Source organism: Hemiscyllium ocellatum, unplaced genomic scaffold, assembly GCF_020745735.1.
Source record: "Hemiscyllium ocellatum isolate sHemOce1 unplaced genomic scaffold, sHemOce1.pat.X.cur. scaffold_558_pat_ctg1, whole genome shotgun sequence".
NCBI lineage: Eukaryota > Metazoa > Chordata > Chondrichthyes > Orectolobiformes > Hemiscylliidae > Hemiscyllium > Hemiscyllium ocellatum.
The window spans coordinates 133,656-146,987 of record NW_026869115.1 but is presented as its reverse complement, the minus strand read 5'-3'; the positions used below and the strand labels follow the sequence as shown (position 1 = coordinate 146,987).

Below are 13,332 nucleotides of genomic sequence, written 5' to 3'. Positions count from 1 at the left end.
GAGAGGGGTATCAGAGAGAGGGGAACTGAAAGAGGGGGACAGAGAGAGGGGTGTAAGAGAGAGGGGGCAGAGAGATTTGGGACAGTGAGAAGGGGACAGAGAGAGGGGGACAGAGAGAATGGGACATGGAGAAGAGAATAGATAGAAGGACACAGAGAGACCGGGACAGAGAGAGGGGCACAGAGCGGGGACAGAGAGAGGGGGGACAGAGAATAATAGACTGAGAAAACAGAGAGTGTGGGACACGTGGGGGGGGGGGACATAAAGGGGGACACAGAGACACGGGGACAGAGAGAGGAGGACAGAGAGAGGAGGGACAGAGAGAGGGGTATCAGAGAGAGGGGGGACAGAGAGAGGGGGGACAGAGAGAGGGGGGACAGACTTGGGGGACAGACAGTGGGGGAAAGAGTAAGAGGAACAGAAAGGAGGGGACAGAGAGAGGGGGATAAGACAGAGGGGCAGAGAGAGTGGGGACAGAGAGATGGGAGATAGATAAGGAGGACAGCGAGAGGGGGAGAATGAGAGGGGGGACAGAGAGAAGGGGACAGAGAAAGGGGCAGAGAGATTTGGGACAGAGAGAGGGGGACAGAGAGAGGGACAGAGCAGGGTGCAGACTGATGGGGCAGAGTTGGGTACAAATGGGGGAAAAAGAGAGGGGGACAGAGAGAGAGGAACAGAGATAAGGGGACAGAGAGAGGGGGCAGAGAGAGGGGGACAGGGAGAGGAGTGACAGAGAGAGGGGGGACAAACATGGGGGACAGAGAGAGGGGAACAGAAAGGAGGGGACAGAGAGAGGGAGGTAAGAGAGAGGGGCAGAGAGAGTGGGGACAGAGAGAGAGGGTGATAGAGAGGGCGGACAGAGAGGAGTGAATAGAGAGGGAAAACAGAGAGTGTGGGACACAGGGGGAGATAAAGGGGGACAGAGAGAGAGAGAGGGGCAGAGAGAGAGGGAGACAGAGAGGGGGTACAGAGAGATGGGGTCAGAGACAGATTGGGCCAGAGAGAGAGAGGCGCACACAGAGAGAGAGGGGCACAGAGAGAGGTAGGACAGAGAGAGGAACAGAGAGGGGGGCAGACTGAGGGGGCAGAGTGGAGGACTCAGAGGGGGGACAGACAGAGAGGGACATAGAGAGGGGGAACAGAGAGAGGCGAACAGAGAGAGGAGGACAGAGAGAGAGGGGACAGAGAGAGGGGAACAGACAGAGGGGGAAAGAGAGAGGCGAACAGAGAGGGGGGACAGAGAGAGGGGTGACAGAGAGAGTGGGGACAGACAGAGGTGGGACAGAGAGGGGGGGAACAGAGAGAGGGGACAGAGAGAGTGGGGACAGAGAGAGGGGAACAGAAAGAAGAGGACAGAGTGAGGGGGGGTAAGAGAGAGGGGGCAGAGAGATTTGGGACATAGAGCGTGACAGACAGAGGTAGGACAGAGAGAGGGACAGAGCAGGGTGCAGACTGAGGAGGCAGAGTTGGGCACAAAATGGGCAGACAGAGAGAGGGGGACAGAATGAGGGGGACAGAGAAAAGGGAACAGAGAGCGGGGACAGAGAGAGGGAGACAGGGAGAGGGGGACTGAGAGAGGGAAACAGAGAGGTGGGGACAGAGAGTGGGGTACAGAGAGGAGGGGGACAGAGAGAGTGGGGACAGACTTGGGGGACAGACAGAGGGGGAAAGAGAGAGGGGAACAGAAAGGAGGGGACAGAGAGAGGGGTGTGAGAGAGAGGGGTGGAGAGAGAGGAGTGACAGAGAGAGGGGGACAGAGAGAAGGGTACAGAGAGAGGGAGGACAGAGGTGGGGGGCAGAGAAGTCGAGGCACAGAGAGGGGGTGGGACAGCGAAGGGGGCAAAGAGAGAATGGGACAGAAGTGGTGACAGAGAGAAGGGGACATAGAGGGTGGGACAGAGAAAGCGGGGACAGAGTGAGGGGGACAGAGAGACAGTGACAGAGAGAGGGGGCACAGAGAGAGTGGAGACAGAGAGAGGGGGACAGAGAGACAGGGGACAGGGAGAGGGGGACAGAGAGAGAGGGACAGAGAGAGAAGGACAGAGAGAGAGGGACAGAGACCGCAGGACAGAGAGAGTGGGTCAGAGAGAGGGGGGCAGAGAAGGGGGACAGGGGAGACAGAGGGTGGAACAGGGGCACAGTGGTACAGAGAGTGTTAGGAGAGAGGGAAAACTGAGAGCGGGGGTCACGGGGTGCCATAGATGGGAGTATAGAGACATGGGCGACAGAGAGAGGTCAATCAGAGAGAAGGGATACGCGGGGGTGGGGACGGATAGAGGGAACAGAGAGAGAGGGGGACAGAGAGAGGGGGATAGAGAGGGGGGACAGAGGGAGGGGGCAGAGAGGGGGGAAAGGGAGGGCTGTGGATAGAGAGAGTGGGGAAAGAAAGGGGAAACATAGAGGGGGACAGAGACAGGGGATTAGAGAGAGGGGGGACAGAGAGAGGGGGGACAGAGAGAGGGACAGAGAGAGCGGGAGACAAAGTGGACAGAGAGAGGGGGACAGAGAGAGAAGAGGGACAGCGAGAGGGGATAGAGAGAGGTGGATAGAGAGAGGGAACAGAGAGAGGGACAGAGAGAGGGGGAGAGAGAGAGGGGACAGAGAGTGGGGGACACAGAGAGAGGACAGAGACGGGGGACAGAGAGATGGAGAGAGAGAGCGAGGGGGGAGAGAGAGAGGGGGGACAGATAGAGCGGATCAGAGAGAGGGGGAGAGAGAGGGGGGATAGAGAGAGGGGGTGTAGAGATAGGGGCAGGGAGGGGGGACAGAAACAGGAGGGACAGAGAGATGGTGAGGACAAAGAGGGGACAGAGAGAGAAGGGGACAGAGAAAGAGGGGACAGAGACGGGGGAGGACAGAGGGTTGGGTACAGAGAGAGGGGGACAGAGAGAGGGAACAGAGAGACGGACAGAGAGAGAGGGCGGACAGAGAGAGGGGGTGCAGAGAGAGAGGGACAGAGAGAGGGGGACAGAGAACCCGAGGCACGGAGTGGGGGTGGGACAGAGAGGGGGTGGGAAGAGAGAAGGGGACAGAAGTGGGGACAGAGAGAAGGGGTCTGAGAAGGTGCGACAGAGAGAAGGGGACAGAGAGGGGGACAGAGAGAGGGGGACAGAGAGAGAGAGAGGGATAGAGAGAGGGGCGACAGAGACTGGGGGACAGATGGGGGTACAGAGAGGGGGACGCAGAGAGGGTGGGACAGGGGTAGATAGAGGGGGTAATGGGGGCACAGAGGGGACAGAGAGAGGGGGGAACGGACAGCGGGGAGACGGAGAGAGGGGGCAGAGAGAGGGGGAACGGACAGCGGGGAGACGGAGAGAGGGGACAGAGAGAGTGGTGGACAGAGAGAGTGGTGGACAGAGAGAGTGGTGACAGAGAGAGTGGGGACAGAGAGAGTGGTGACAGAGAGAGAGGGGACAGAGAAGTGGGGACAGAGAGAGGGGGACAGAGAAAGGGGTGACAGAGAGAGGGGTGATAGAGAGAGGGGAACACAGAGAGGGCAACAGTAAGAGGAGGACAGTAAGAGGGGAACAGAGAGATTGGCCCCAGAAAGAGCGTGACAGAGCGAGCGGAGGCTGGAGAGGGGACACAGAGAGGGGGAACAGAGACAGGGGGTCAGAGAGACGGGGTTAAAGGGGTCAGAGAGAGGGATTCAGGGAGAGTGGGTTTAGAGAGAGGGGGTACAGAGAGGAGGAGAAAGATAGAGCGGGTACAGAGAGAGCAGGGACAGTGGGGGGTGACAGAGAGAGGGTGACAGAGGGAAGGGGACAGAGAGAAGGTATCAGAAAGTGGGGGACAGAGAGAGGGGGCAGAGTGAAAGGGACAGAGAAAAAGAGACATATAGAGAGGGACAGAGAGAGGGGGATCAGAGAGAGTGGGGGACAGAGAGAGGGGTGTCAGAGAGAGAGGGGACAGAGAGAGGGTTGACAGAGAGAGAGGGACAGAGTGAGAGGGACAAAGAGAGTGGGGACAGAGAGAGGGGACAGAGAGAGAGGGGACAGAGAGAGGGGGACAGAGAGAGGGGACAGAGAGAGGGAGACAGAGAGAGAGGGGACAGAGAGAGGGGGGACAGAGAGAGGGGGACAGAGAGAGGGGGACAGAGAGAGGGGTGACAGAGAGAGGGAGACAGAGAGAGTGGTGACAGAGAGAGGGGGACAGAGAGAGAGGGGACAGAGAGAGGGGTGACAGAGAGAGGGGTGATAGAGAGAGGGGAACAGAGAGAGGGGTGACAGAGAGAGGGGTGACAGAGAGTAGGGGACAGAGGGAAGGGGACAGAGAGAAGGTGTCAGAAAGATGGGGACAGAGAGAGGGGGCAGAGTGAAAGGTACAGAGAAAAAGAGACATATAGAGAGGGACAGAGAGGGGGGGGTCAGAGAGAGAATGGGACAGAGAAGGGGACGGAGAAAGAGGGGACAGAGAAAGAGCGGGGAGAGAAAGAGAGGACAGAGAGGGGCGAACAGAGAGAAGGGGGCAGACAGAAGGGGACAGAGACAGGGGAACAGAGAGAGGGGGGCAGAGAGAGGGCGACAGAGAGAGGGTGGATAGAGAGAGTGGGACACAAAGAGGGGGAGATAGAGAGAGGGGAGACAGAGAGAGGGGGAACAGAGCGAGGGGGACAGAGAGAGGTGGGACAAAGAGAGGGGGGCAGAGAGAGAGGGGACAGAGAAAGAGGGACAGAGAAAGGGGACAGAGAGAGGGGGGACAAAGAGAGGGGGGCAGAGAGAGAGGGGACAGAGAAAGAGGGACAGAGAAAGGGGGACAGAGAAAGAGGGGCAGAGAGAGGAGTTCAGGGAGAGGCGGCCTCTTTCTCTGTCCCCCTCTCTCGGTCCCCACTCTCTCTATCCAACCCTCTCCCTTTCCCCCTCTCTCTGCCCCCAACCATTATCCCCCCTCTCTCCGTACCTCCCCTCTGACCCCCATCCGCCCCCTCTCTCTCTCCGACCTCTCTCAGTCTCCCGTGTCTCTGTACCTCCCTCTATGTCCCCCCGTGACACCCGCTCTCTGTTTTCCATCTCTCTTAACCACTCTCTGTTCCCCCTGTGCCCCCATTCCCCCATCTGTCTCCCCCCATCCCCCACACTGTCCCCGCTCTCTGACCCCCACCCCTCCCTCTGCCCCGCTCTCTGTCACCCCTCTCTCTGTCACCCCTCTCTCTGTCACCCCTCTCTCTGTCCCCCCTCTCTCTGTCACCCCTCTCTCTGTCCCACTGTCTGTCCCCCTGACTGTGTCCCTCTCTCTCTGTTCCCTTCTCTCTGTTTCCGCTCTCTCTGTATGCCTCTCACTGTTCCCCCTCTGTCTCTCGCCTCTCTCTCTCTGTCCCCGTCTCTCCGTCACCCCACTCTCTGTCCCTCCCCCACTCTGTCCCCCACTCTCTGACCCCCTCAACTGTCCCTCTCTCTCTGTCGCCCACTCTCAGTCACCCACCTCTCACTGTCCCCCCTCTGGGACTCTCTCTGTCCCCATTCTCTTTTCCCCCGTCCTCTCTGGACACAGCTCTCTGTGCCCACTCTCTCTACCTCCCTCTCTCTGTACCCACTCTCCCTGAACCCCTCCCTGCGTTCCCCTCTTACTGTCCCCCTCTCTCTGTCCCCCTCTCTCTGTCCCCCTCTCTCTGACCCCTCTCTCTTTCTCCCCCTCTCTCTATTCCCGTCTCTCTGTCCCTCTCTATATGTCCCTTTCTCTCTGTACCCCCCTCTGACCCCCCCACTCTCCTTACCACCTCTCTCTGTCCCCCGAGACAGAGAGGGGAGACACTGAGAAGGGGACAGAGGGGCAGGACAGAGAGAAGGGGACAAAGAGGGGGAAAGAGAGAGGGGTGACAGAGAGAGAGGGAGATAGCGAGAGGTGGGACAGAGAGAGGGGACACAGAGAGAGGGGACACAGAGAGGGGGGACAGTGAGAGGGGGGACAGAGAGAGGGGGACAGAGAGAGACGGGGCAGAGAGAGAAGGGGCAGAGAGAGAAGGGGACAGGGAGAGGGGAAAGGAGAGAATGGGACAGAGAGAAGGGGGGACAGAGATCAGGGAGACAGAGCGAGGGGGCACAGAGAGAGGGCAGACAGAGGTGGTACAGAGAGAAGGGAACAGTGAGGGGGGACAAAGAGAGGATGGACAGAGAGGGGGGACAGAGAGAGGGGGGACAGAGATGGGGGACAGAGAAGGTGGGACAGAGCGTGGGGTCAGAGAGAGGAGACAGAGGGAGGGAGAGGGCGGACAGAGAGAGGGAAGACAGAGAGGGAGGACTGAGAGGGGGGACAGAGCGAGGGAGACAGAGAGAGGGGGATAGAGAGAGGGGGATAGAGAGAAGGGGACAGTAAAAGGGGGACAGAGAGAGTGGGGACAGAGAGAATGGGGACAGACAGAGGTGGACAGAGCGAGCGGGAGATAGAAGGGAGGCACAGAGAAGGGGAACAGAGAGAGGGGGACAGAGAGATGGGTTTAGGGAGAGAGGGTGGACAGGAGGGGGTACAGAGAGAGGGACAGAGTGAGGGGGACAGAGAGAGGGGAACAGAGAGAGGGGGACAGAGAGAGGGGGACAGAAATGGGGGACAGGGAGAGAGGGCGGACAGAGAGAGGGCACAGAGAGAGGGGGACAGAGAGGAGGGGACAGAGAGGGGGAGATAGAGAGGGGGGGCACAGAGAGTGAGGGCAGACAGAGAGGGGGGACAGTGAGAAGGGGACAAAGGGGGGACAGAGAGAAGGGGTCAGGGGGGGACAGAGAGAGGGTGGACAGAGAGGGACGACAGAGAGAGAGGGACATGGGGGGGCAGAGTGAGGAGAGACAGAGAGGGGGGACAGAGAGAGTGGGGACAGAGATAGTGGGGGACAGAGAGAGAGGGGACAGAGAGACGTGGGGACAGAGAGAGTGGGACAGAGAGAGGGGGGACAGAGAGAGGGGGGGACAGAGAGAGGGGGACAGAAAGAGGGGGATTGAGAGACATGGGGATGGAGAGAGGGGATGGGGGTATCAGGGTGTGGGACAGAGGGTGGGTGCAGAGAGAGGGGGACAGAGAGTGGTTAAGAGAGATGGAAAACAGAGCGGGGGACACGGGGGAAATAGAGGTGGTACAGAGACATGGGGACAGGGAGAGGTGGTAAGGAGAGAGGGGGGTCAGAAAGGGGGTACAGAGAGAGGGGGACAGAGAGAGGAGGACAGAGAGAGGGGGACAGAGAGAGGGGGGACAAGAGAGGGACGGAGAGGGCGGACAGAGGTGGGGGACAGAGAGATTGGGGACAGAGTGGCGTGGGGAGAGAGAGAGGGGGACAGAGAGACGTGGGGACAGAGAGAGGTGATCGGAGTGGAGGGCAGAGAGTGGGGGACAGAGAGTGGGGGACAGAGAGGGGGGACAGAGAGTCGTGGGGACAGAGAGATGGGATCGGAGTGGGGCAGAGAGTATGGGACAGAGAGAGGGGGCAGAGAGAGGGGGACAGAGAGAGGGGCAGAGAGAGGGGGACAGAGAGAGGGGGACAGTAAGAGGGGGTAAAGAGAGTGGGGGTAGAGAGAGAGGGACAGTAAGAAGAGGACAGAGAGAGGGTGACCAGAGAGAGGGGGGAACAGAGAGAGGGGCACAGCGTGGGAGACAGAGATGGGAGACAGATAGGGGACTGAGAGATGGGTCATGGGGGGCAGCGAGAGGGTTCAGGGAGAGGGGGACAGTGAGAGGGGGGAACAGAGAGAGGCGGAACAAAGAGGAAGGCGGACAGAGACAAGGGGGGCAGAGATCAGGGAGACAGAGCGAGGGGGGTACAGAGAGAGGGCAGACAGAGGGGGTACAGAGAGAAGGGAACAGTGAGGGGGTCAAAGAGAGGATTTACAGAGAGGGTGGGACAGAGAGAGGGGGGAACAGAGACAGGGGGGACAGAGAGAGTGGGAAACAGAGAGGGGGGAACAGAGCGTGGGGTCAGAGAGAGGAGATAGAGGGAGGGACAGGGCGGACAGAGAGAGGGCAGACAGAGAGAGGGGAACAGAGAGAGGGGATAGAGAGAGGGGGACAGTAAAAGGGGGACAGAGAGAGTGGGGACAGACAGAGGTGGACAGAGCGAGCGGGAGATAGAAGGGACGCACAGAGAAGGGGAACAGAGAGAGGGGGACAGAGAGATGGGTTTAGGGAGAGAGGGTGGACAGGAGGGGGCACAGAGAGAGGGACAGAGTGAGGGGGGACAGAGAGAGGGGGACAGAGAGAGGGGGACAGAAATGGGGGGACAGGGAGAGAGGGCGGACAGAGAGAGGGGGACAGAGAGAGGGGGACAGAAATGGGGGGACAGGGAGAGAGGGTGGACAGAGAGAGGCTACAGAGAGAGAGGGACCGAGAGGAGGGGACAGAGAGGGGGGAGATAGAGAGGGGGGCACAGAGAGAGGGCGGACAGAGAGGGGGGACAGTGAGAAGGGGACAAAGGGGGGGACAGAGAGAAGGGGTCAGGGGGACAGAGAGAGGGTGGACAGAGAGAGGGGGACAGAGAGAGTGGGGACAGGGAGAGGGGGGCCGAGAGAGGGGGACAGAGAGAGGGGGATAGAGAGAGGGATCAGAAAGAGCAGGGACAGAGAGAGGGGGACAGAGAGAAGGGGACAGAGAGAGGGGATAGAGAGAGGGGGACAGAGAGAGGGGGACAGAGAGAGGTGACAGAGAGAGGGGGACAGAGAGAGGGGTGACAGAGAGAGGGGACAGAGAGAGGGGGACAGAGAGAGGGGATAGAGAGAGGCGTGACAGAGAGAGGGGGACAGAGAGAGGGGGGACAGAGAGTGGGGGACAGAGCGAGGGGGATAGAGAGAGGGGATAGAGAGAGGGGGACAGAGAGAGGGGGACAGAGAGAGGGGACAGAGAGAGGGGACAGAGAGAGGGTGATAGAGAGAGGGGGACAGAGAGAGGGTGACAGAGAGAGGGGTGACAGAGAGAGGGGGACAGAGAGAGGGTGATAGAGAGAGGGGATAGAGAGAGGGGGACAGAGAGAGGGGGACAGAGAGAGGGGTGACAGAGAGAGGGGACAGAGAGAGGGGACAGAGAGAGGGGATAGAGAGAGAGGGGATAGAGAGAGGGGGACAGAGAGAGGGGCAGAGAGAGGGGACAGAGAGAGGGTGACAGAGAGAGGGGACAGAGAGGGGTAACAGAGAGAGAGGGCAGAGAGAGGGGTGACAGAGAGAGGGACAGAGAGAGGGCGACAGTAAGAGGGGACAGTAAGAGGGGAACAGAGAGATTGGCCCCAGAAAGAGCGGGACAGAGCGAGAGGGGACACAGAGAGGGGGAACAGAGACAGGGGTCAGAGAGACGGGGTTAAAGAGTCAGAGAGAGGGATTCAGGGAGAGTGGGGATAGAGAGAGGGGGTAGAGAAAGGGGCACGGAGATGGGTAGAGAGAGAGGAGGAACACAGAGCGGGTACAGAGAGCAGGGACAGAGAGGGGTGACAGAGAGAGGGACAGAGAGAGGGCGACAGTAAGAGGGGGACAGTAAGAGGGGAACAGAGAGATTGCCCCAGAAAGAGCGGGACAGAGCGAGCGGAGACTGGGGAGGGACACAGAGAGGGGGAACAGAGACAGGGGGTCAGAGAGACGGGTTAAGGGGTCAGAGAGAGGGATTCAGGGAGAGTGGGGATAGAGAGAGGGGTGACAGAGAAAGGGGCACGGAGATGGGGTGAGAGAGGAGGAGGAACACAGAGCGGGTACAGAGAGCAGGGACAGAGAGGGGTGACAGAGAGAGGGGGCAGAGTGAAGGGACAGAGAGAAGTGTCAGAAAGAGGGGGACAGAGAGAGGGGGCAGAGTGAAAGGGACAGAGAAAAAGAGACATATAGACAGGGACAGAGAGAGGGACAGAGAGGGGGGACAGAGAGAGGTGGGGACAGAGAGAGGGGGGACAGAGAGAGGGGTGACAGAGAGAGGGGGGACAGAGAGATGGTGGTCCGAGAGAGAATGGACAGAGGAGGGGCCAGAGAAAGAAGGGGGAGAGAAAGAGAGGACAGAGAGGGGCGAACAGAGAGAAGGGGCAGAGAGAAGGGAACAGAGAGAGGGGAACAGAGAGAGGGTGACAGAGAGGGGGTGGATAGAGAGAGGGGGGCACAGAGAGGGGAGATAGAGAGGGGAGACAGCGAGAGGGCAACAGAGAGAGGGGACAGAGAGAGGTGGGACTGAAGGACAGAGAGAGAGGACAGAGAAAGGGGGCAGAGAGAGGGAACACAGAGAGAGGGGTGACAGAGAGAGGGGGACAGAGAGAGGGGATAGAGAGAGGGGACAGAGAGGGGGTGACAGAGAGGGGTGACAGAGAGAGGGGGACAGAGAGAGGGGATAGAGAGAGGGGGATAGAGAGAGGGGACAGAGAGAGGGGGACAGAGAGGGGTGACACAGAGAGGGGACAGAGAGAGGGGACAGAGAAGAGGGGGATAGAAGAGAGGGGGATAGAGAGAGGGGACAGAGAGAGGGGGCAGAGAGAGGGGGACAGAGAGAGGGGTGACAGAGAGAGGGACAGAGAGAGGGGTAACAGAGAGAGAGGGACAGAGAGAGGGGTGACAGAGAGAGGGGACAGAGAGAGGGCGACAGTAAGAGAGAGACAGTAAGAGGGGAACAGAGAGATTGGCCCCAGAAAAGAGCGGGACAGAGCGAGCGGAGACTGGAGAGGGGACACAGAGAGGGGGAACAGAGACAGGGGTCAGAGAGACGGGGTTAAAGGGGTCAGAGAGAGGGATTCAGGGAGAGTGGGGATAGAGAGAGGGGGTAGAGAAAGGGGACACGGAGATGGGGTAGAGAGAGGAGGAGGAACACAGAGCGGGTACAGAGAGCAGGGACAGAGAGGGGGACAGAGAGAGGGGGCAGAGTGAAGGGGACAGAGAGAGCAAAAGAGGGGGACAAAGAGAGGGGCAGAGAGAAAGGGACAGAGAAAAAGAGACATATAGACAGGGACAGAGAGAGGGGGGACAGAGGGGGGGGACAGAGAGAGGGGACAGAGAGAGGGGGGACAGAGAGAGGTGACAGAGAGAGGGGGACAGAGAGATGGTGGTCCGAGAGAGAATGGGACAGAGGAGGGGCCAGAGAAAGAAGGGGGAGAGAAAGAGAGGACAGAGAGGGGCGAACAGAGAGAAGGGGGCAGAGAGAAGGGGAACAGAGAGAGGGGACAAAGAGAGGGTGACAGAGAGGGGTGGAGAAGAGAGGGGGGCACAGAGAGGGGGAGATAGAGAGGGGGAGACAGCGAGAGGGGCAACAGAGAGAGGGGACAGAGAGAGTGGGACTGAGAGTGGGGGGGACAGAGAGAGAGGGACAGAGAAAGGGGCAGAGAGAGGGAGGACAGAGAGAGTAACTGTCCCCCCTTTGTAGCAGGGGTATTCAATCCCTAGAACAGAGCAAGCTTCAGATTCAACCCTAAAACCAATCTGTACGGACCCGCTGGAGACCTGAACATCAATACAGAGATTGCTGAAGAATCTCTGATGGGAGAGGGAGGAAGAGACAGACAGAGTTCACCTTTCAATCCAGTGATTTCTGCGGGAAAGCTCCTTCAGAACAGACCGTTTTGAGGAAGGGTCACTTGAAATGTGAATTGTTCCTCTCTCTCTCTCACCGTTGTTACTGAATATCCCCAGCCATCGTTTGCTTGAGAATTTGATCTGACCTGATCCAAGCGTCACTGAGTCATTCAGTCTGTGCTCAATGCCCTGAGGCTGCTTCTGCTGAAAGTTGACAAACAGGTTTAAAGCTTTATAAGTGTTGTATTCGGAGGGCGGGCTACATGGGAGAACAGATACAGAACACAGGCACTTCACAAAGATCCTTATCAATGTAACTTTGTGATGTTAATTCAGAAGGAACAGCTCAGAGCTAACATTTCAGTTAATCAGCCAAGGGGAGTGTATATGTCATTGCAAAGACTTGTTGTAAAGAATATACAGAACTGAACTTTAGTGACTGTGTTTGTACGGAGAGTTTTTTTGTGAATAAAGTGTCTTTTTGAATTTGATATAAATATTTTTTCAAGGGGATCAAGCATCTTGAGCTGGTGGAGGCATTGCCCTTATCTATAATCTTTCTTAAATAAACACTAGACAAGTTAGATACTCCCCGGTATACACATCAAATGGTCACCAATGGGGAGGAGATGGTGGGATTGTCAGGGGGGCTCAGTGTTGCCTCACCCCCCCCCCCCCCGGGTTCGATTCCAGCCTCGGGCGACTGTCTGTGTGGAGTTGGCACATTCTCCCCGTGTCACTGTCCAAAGATGTGCAGGCTAGGTGGATTAGCCCGAGGAATGAAAGGTTCCTGGATGGGGCGGGGGGAGGGGGATGCGGTGGGCGGGGGGGGTGGTGGGGGGAGTAGGATGCTCTGACGAGGGTCAGTGTGAACCTGATGGGCCGAATGATCAATCCAGAGACTCAAAATAATGTTCTGGGCCGTGGGGGGAGGCTGTGGGTCATCGCAGTGAGAACAGGTTTGGGAATGATCAAGTCCAAGGGGTAACAGGTTTACTATCTGAGATGTTGAGGTTATGATGTTTTCTCGAGGTGATCTGGGGATAAACTTACTGAGGGATGGTTCCTAAGGTATTGAGGGAGCACTATCTGTCAGTACAGGGTGCAGATGATACACTTCATAGATCATAGAACACAGAACAGTACAGCACAGAACAGGCCCTTCAGCCCATGATGTTTGTGCCGAGCATTGATCCTCATGTAAGGTAAACCTAATGTACGGACCCTCAAATGTCTGTGACCATATACATATCCAGCAGTCTCTTAAATGTTCCCAACTTCGCTTCCACAACTGCTGCTGGCAACGCATTCCATGCTCGCACAACTCTCTGTGTAAAGAACCCACCTCTGACATCCCCTCTAGACTTTCCTCCAACCAGCTTAAAACTCTGACCCCTCGTGTTAGTCATTTCTGCACTGTGATATAGTCTCTGGCTATCGACTCTATCTATGCCTCTCATTATCTTGTATAACTCAATTAGGTCCCCTCACTTTCTTCTTTTTTCCAATGAAAAAAGTCCAAGCTCAGTCAACCTCTCTTCGTTAGATAAGCCCACCTATTCCAGGCAGCATCCTGGTAAACCTCCTCTGAACCCTCTCCAAAGCATCCACATCTTTCCTATAATAGGGTGACCAGAACTGGACACAGTATTCCAAGTGCGTTCGAACCAAAGTTTTATAGAGCTGCAACAATATCTCACGGCTCTTAAACTCAATCCCCCTGTTAATGAAAGCCAAAACACGAATGCTTTCTTCACAGCCCTGCCCACCTGGGTGGCCATTTAAGGGATCTATGTACCTGCACACCAAGACCTCTCTGTTCCTTCGCACTGCCTTAATCCTGTACTCAGCTTTCAAATTCGACTTTCCAAAAATGCATCACCTCACATTT

The 13,332-nt window shown here is 57.6% G+C and overlaps 1 long non-coding RNA gene across 1 annotated transcript in view; it reads right to left on the bottom strand.

The window, feature by feature from the left end:
* LOC132813938 (uncharacterized) overlaps positions 1–11,544 on the bottom strand; it is a 28,624-nt gene extending 17,080 nt beyond the window's left edge. The window contains exon 1 of the long non-coding RNA XR_009644225.1: positions 11,440–11,544. This is a non-coding gene — a long non-coding RNA (uncharacterized LOC132813938). The remainder of the gene's footprint in view (positions 1–11,439) is intronic.
* Positions 11,545–13,332: the final 1,788 nt, after the last annotated feature.